This window comes from Orbicella franksi, chromosome 2 (genome assembly GCF_964199315.1).
Source record: "Orbicella franksi chromosome 2, jaOrbFran1.1, whole genome shotgun sequence".
In the NCBI taxonomy this organism is placed as follows: domain Eukaryota; kingdom Metazoa; phylum Cnidaria; class Anthozoa; order Scleractinia; family Merulinidae; genus Orbicella; species Orbicella franksi.
Genome location: NC_138146.1, coordinates 2480725 through 2486724, shown reverse-complemented (window position 1 = coordinate 2486724; position 6000 = coordinate 2480725). Strand labels below are relative to the sequence as shown.

Genomic DNA, 6000 nt, shown 5'->3' with positions numbered 1-6000 from the left:
CCTCCTAAATTATTTCAACGTCAATAAAATCATTATAGGATAGATAATCAGACGTTGTGTCGGCATAGTTCACTTTGTATTTCTTTGAATAATCTTAGAATATCTACGAGAATATTTTTAGCCTATAATCAGCAGAAAAATAAGAATACCTGGACTGGGCCGGAAAAAGGTATTCTTGTTAAAAAAAGGAGTGAGGCCTTTTTCACCGTAAATTTTTCTTTTTTGCTTTGCTATAAAATTCAATAAAAATGCGAGGAAGGTTCAGATAGGACCTGTAAAATTACCAGAAATTGCCTCCGTTCACATATTATGATGCAAATAAGAAAAAATAATGGTGAAAAGGGCTATTATTCAAGGCAATGTTTACATGTTTTGATCATTTTGTCTTATTTTGAGGCACTGAACTAAAACGTAGGTTAGGTTGAACTCAAAAATGAGTTAAATTTAATAAGTTCTGTTCCATATGTGAAAAATGCCTGGTCACCGTTATGCATTTTTGTGCAAAACTCAGCTTTAAAACGATAACTTTAGTCATAAATAAAAGGCGATTTACCAAAGATGCCATTAGTTTATTAATTAAAAACAGAAAAATATTCATGTCACAGTTTTATTTTGTTATGTTTAACTTTATTAAATGCTGGAATAAATTGAGAAATTAAGCACTGCAAGGAATTATTTTTGCGAATACCATTTATAGCAAAGCACGAGTTCCCACATTTGAATGGTATCGTGTTCCTAAGTGATACACTTTCCTGCACCTGCTATCTCTCCGCAAACTTAGATCAACAGATGCTTAATTACGTCCTTATAATTATTCCACTTTAATTAAAACATTTATGCTTTCATCGCACTTTATCAAGCGTTCCTCTGTGAAGACAGAAAACTACAGAACATGCATCTCTGGATGCTAACCCTTGTCTGCACGACTGTGTACGGCATTAGCCGTATTTCACAGCCAGATTTGAAAGCTGTCAACTTTGCAAAAGCAATAGCGGGATATAAGCTCAATGGAAGCGTGATCAAGGAAATAGAAGTTGATTCTGAACTTTCATGTCAGCTTGCGTGTGTTGGTGAAGAGAAATGCCAGTCTTACAACTTTGGACCCACCAATGGCACAAATACTACAAAGAAAAACGCTGAAATATTCAGGTGTCAGCTGAGCGACTCAGATCGATTTGTTGGCTTTGCAAACTTCGCCAAAGATAAAGAGTTTATTCATAAAGGACGCCAGGTAAAAATAAATTTCAATTTTTTAAAACATTTGAAATTTAACTTACAACCAAATGAATGGTCTTTCATGATTGCTAAGACCCTAAATTTCTACATAATTCAACAAAATAAAATCCATATCAAACAATATCAGACAATTTAAGTAATATTGCTTTATTTCACTAAAAAGGGAAAGCAAGCTTCGCGCAGTGGGTTCCCATCCTATCAATGGGTCGAGTTTGTTCAGTTTGTCCTTCGGTTTTACTCCTTCCACAAAATCTGACATTTCTAAGTTTCAATTAGACCAAGCAATCAGAAAATACCGGATGATCCAGCGTTCTTAGAGCATAATGATAACAGCGAAGGTAGCAAAACTAAAATATCAATAATTATTTTACACAGAGTACCTGTGAGACGGACAGTTCCCCTTGTGGTGACAAAGGAATCTGCATCGCCAACTATCAAGATGACACCGTGCAATGCAAGTGCAATGATGGATTCATAGGAACGCCTTGCAGTACGTAAGAACTTGGCATGCAGGAATATAGTTTTTGAATAAGGAAATGACATTATTTATTTCTTGCTTTAACAGAGCCCATCAAAAGCTGTTCCAAACTCATTCAATTTGGTTTGATATCCAGTGGCGTGTACCCAATTAGTCTAGATGGCGGCAAACCAATACAAGTGTTGTGTAACTGACCACGGATGGTGGAGGTTGGACAGTTTTTCAGCGACGTTTAGACGGCTCTGTTGACTTCTATCTTGGTTGGGAATCCTACAAAAACGGGTTTGGAGATCTGAAAGGCGAGTTCTGGCTTGGAAATGACAATCTTCACCGTTTGACAGCCACTGATGACACCATACTGAGAGTTGACCTGGAAGACTTCGATGAGAACAAAACATACACTGAGTACACGACTTTTAAGGTGGCAGACGAGGCAGATAAGTACCGGCTTTTGATTGGAGGATACAATGGTACGGCTGGTGACTCGATGGCATTCCATAAGTAAGTAATATTTATGCATTTTCCGTATATTACGAAGGATTCGTTTTGGGCAACTGTACACTTAGCTTTTCAGGCAACAATTTTCAACTTTCAAGCAATAATACTTTGGCAGGTCAATATTACCACACCTAACAATACTGATTAAAATACAATACAAGTGATTACACTGAGGTTTTCCTAGGTTTGTCTTTTGTTTTTTGCTTTTTGTTTTTATTTTTTATTATTATTTTCCATTTGAATTTAACTTTAAATGCCTTCTTGTCTCAGTGGCTCTCATCGTAAACAAATAATTACACCCGGTTTTTATTTTATTATTATTCTTTTTAATCGGCTCAGCTTTGCTTCTTTGAAAATGTAGATGTTTTTTTTGCTTTGCTTTGTTTTGTTTTGTTTTTTCTTGCCGGGCGGGAGGTCTGTATAGGGAAAAACTGTACCCCAAATCTTGGCTATAGCCCAAGGCCGAACGCAGAAGCCCATACTCAAGACAGAGGGTACAGTTTTTCCCTACGCGGATCCCGGCAAATGTGTGTTTGTTATTATCCGTTTTCTGCGATAAATTGTTTTCTAAAAAAAGTTAGTTTGTGTACATAACTGTGTCATTGATTCGACTTACGTGTCGTCTACAAACCATTCGTAATGTTGCAAACTTTCGCAACGAGTTACTCAAGCACTAGACACTACAACATGTATTGAAGATTTATTTTTAACTACTTAATTTTGGTTGCGGGCAGTTCACCAGGTAAGCTCTCCAAATTGTTTTTCCGGTGTGAAACGTTTTTTTTTTTTTCTTATTAAGTTTGAAGTTGTACTACAAAAAAAAAATTCGATCAGAACTTACGAATTACTTTAAATAAGACTTTTTACCCATAAATTGGATTGTAGAACCCGAAGAAATTCATCAAGAGTATTCCAAAGAAATTCTTTTAAATCTAGCAACGATAAAAAAGGCAGCCTCGACTGGGATTAATTTATGATTGTACGGCGAGAAAAAAACCCAAACTTTCGCTATTGTGGTTAGTTTTGTCTTTGTCGAGGGAAAACAGAATTACACGGAACTGTTTCCTAAGGGACCAGTAATTAAGTGTTTTGTCACATAGCTGGAGGAACCTGGAGTTTAGTGTAAAGTAATGAGGCAAGGAGAGTTACCCCCAAGCCAAAGTAACCTCTGGTTAGAAAGAGAGCGAGCAACAGGTGCTTAACTTTTGCCCGCCGAATGATATTTAGATTTAGCTATTGCCGTGGTTTGTTCGTTTGTTTTTTGTTTGTTTGTTTGTTTGTTTGTTTGTATATCTGCGCTGGGCACCCTGGATCTCTGTGTGAATTAAACAGTCATATTAACATAATATAATTGTTTATTCACAATTCAAATTCAAATGAAATGAAATGAAAGGCGAAAAGGAGACAAAAGAGGTTATCCCTTTCGAGTTTGTCTCCTAAAATAATTAAAAACACAAATCTACATCAGAATAGAATTCACAATAAAAAGTTCAAAAATTTCCTAAAACATTAGTAAAATGGCATCTGAGCCTGTTCATGAAAATGTTCAGAATTTCTGCCTCCGCAACGTCTTAAGGTAAATTATTCCAGTTATTTACTACATTTATGAAGAAAGAATACTTAAAACTATTTAGCTTTGCCGGCAATGCTTTAAGTTTATGGCAGTGGTTGCCTCTTAAAGGTCGAAATTCACGTGCAAACGTAAAATAATCAAATTGGTCTAGTCCGTTAAGACTGTTTATCTTCTTATAACACTCGCTAAGCGAAGAAATTAATCCTCTCTGATGTAGAGTTGGCCATTTAAGGAACTTTAAGCGCTCTTCATACGAAATATCTTGGCCAATGTTTCTGAGGGCATATCTAAATGCCCTACGTTGTACTTTCTCTAATTTAGCCCAGTCCTTTTTAAGGTTTGGCATTACACTGGAGAGCAATACTCGTGTATTGGACGTACTAAAACCTTGTATAATTTCGAGAACAATTCAGGGTTCCTTGGGCCCACTGTTCGCTGTTCGCCTTGTTTTCACATTTGTTGGTTTGCAGGCTCCATGATGGATTTGATGTGATGTGAATTCCAAGATCCTTAACGTTAGACACAGCTTTCAGCTGGATCCCATATAGGAAGTATTCAGGCGCCGAATTATCATTCTTTTTTGAAATGCGCATTACCTCACATTTGTCGCCATTAAACCAGAGTTGCCGATTATTGCTCTAAGATTGCATTCGAGTAAGGTCCATCTGCTGTTCCTCGACATCGTCCTTAGTATCCCTCAGCACTCTATACACTTTTATGTCATCTGCAAAGAGTTTGGCTTGTGATGTAATATTTCTTGAAATTTCATTAACCGGAAACAAGACATAAAGTAGGACCCAACACAGTTCCCTGGGGTGCGCCAGACAAAGCAACAGAAGTCCAAGATAAATAATCTTCCCACAAGGCAACTCGCAGGTGTGCTACTCATGATATAACAAAGAAACAATCTGTCATTTTTTTTATTTTTTTATTTTTTTTATTTTTAGTGGTATGCAGTTTTCTACGATAGATAACGACAATGACCAGTATAGTGGCAATTGCTCACAAATATACAAAGGAGCCTGGTGGTGCAATGATTGCCATTCGTCCAATCTGAACGGCGATTACCTTAATGGTTCACATTCTTCTCATGCCGATGGCGTAGAATGGTACACGTTCAGAGGTCACCGCTATTCTCTGAAACGGACAGAGATGAAAGTTAAAACCAAAGTCTAACTCTGAACTCCGGTCATTCAACATTCCGGCACGAGAACAATTGACTATCTAGAACCGCAATAGTGTAGAACTTTCTTTTGGTAGCAAAGGCTAGTCTAGGTTACTATTTTGGATCGGTATCTAGTATTTATAACTGTAGCAAACTGTTTCATTTTTTTGTGCATTATTTATGATATTAGTTCAGAATACATTACGTTGTGCTAAGGAAGGCTGCGTGCCGGAGTCAGAGGCCTGGGTTTGTATTTCAGAAGTCTGTCTGTCTGTCTATCAGAGTCTGTCTGCCGGTCTGATCAGTGACTACATTGGCGCTACAAGATTTCTAATACCATGCTCCTTATTTCATCTTGTTCATCGCTGATACTAACCTGTAAACATGCGTAGGGAAGCTTTTTTTCTTCGCTCACTCCTTCTCGTTTGCGTGTCTTCCTTTGCACTTGTCGCGCGGTGGTTTGATGAGTGTGGTATGTTGCCTGCTGGGGTCTCCCCTCAAGGAATCCTTCGGTAAAGGGAGTGGGTGAGACAAACCTGGTTTTGTAGCATGAAACGAATAGTATTACTGCTTCTCCCCCCTGGATCTGATGATAGTCCACGCATGCAGTGTCATCTCCAGCATCAGGAGCCAATGGGTTATGAGTTCCTACCAGCATTTAATTCCCTGGTAGTTATTTCTATATAGGAGTAGACTGAGACACTGGAAGAACCTTAGGTTTGCACTCACTAGGACCATGTTGCGGGGACGTGAAGTGGGGAGAAACCCTTTCGTGTAAACGCATAGGAAGCATGCTATTGTTGCAGGGACGGTATACGCACACGAAGCGGACTGAGACATAAAATTTTGGAAGAGTAGTGCACACGACATGACGTTGGAAATTTAGCTCATTTAGTCACTGCCTCATCACGGACGAATTTAAATTAAACCAGTTAAATTTTATGCAACATTTTGCGGCCGTAAAAGAACTTTTTTTGGCATAAAAGTGCATGTTAGTGCAACATGCCTTTTCCGCGCAACATGTCACCTGGAGTGTGTGCAGGCCATTAA

General features: G+C 38.0%; 1 pseudogene across 1 annotated transcript; it reads left to right on the top strand.

Moving 5' to 3' along the window:
* The first annotated feature begins 717 nt into the window (after nucleotides 1-717).
* On the top strand, nucleotides 718-5395 carry LOC145475779 (microfibril-associated glycoprotein 4-like; annotated as a pseudogene). The gene is made up of 4 exons (XR_014046578.1): nucleotides 718-1231; nucleotides 1612-1726; nucleotides 1802-2215; nucleotides 4733-5395. The product of XR_014046578.1 is annotated as a microfibril-associated glycoprotein 4-like (transcript).
* Nucleotides 5396-6000: the final 605 nt, after the last annotated feature.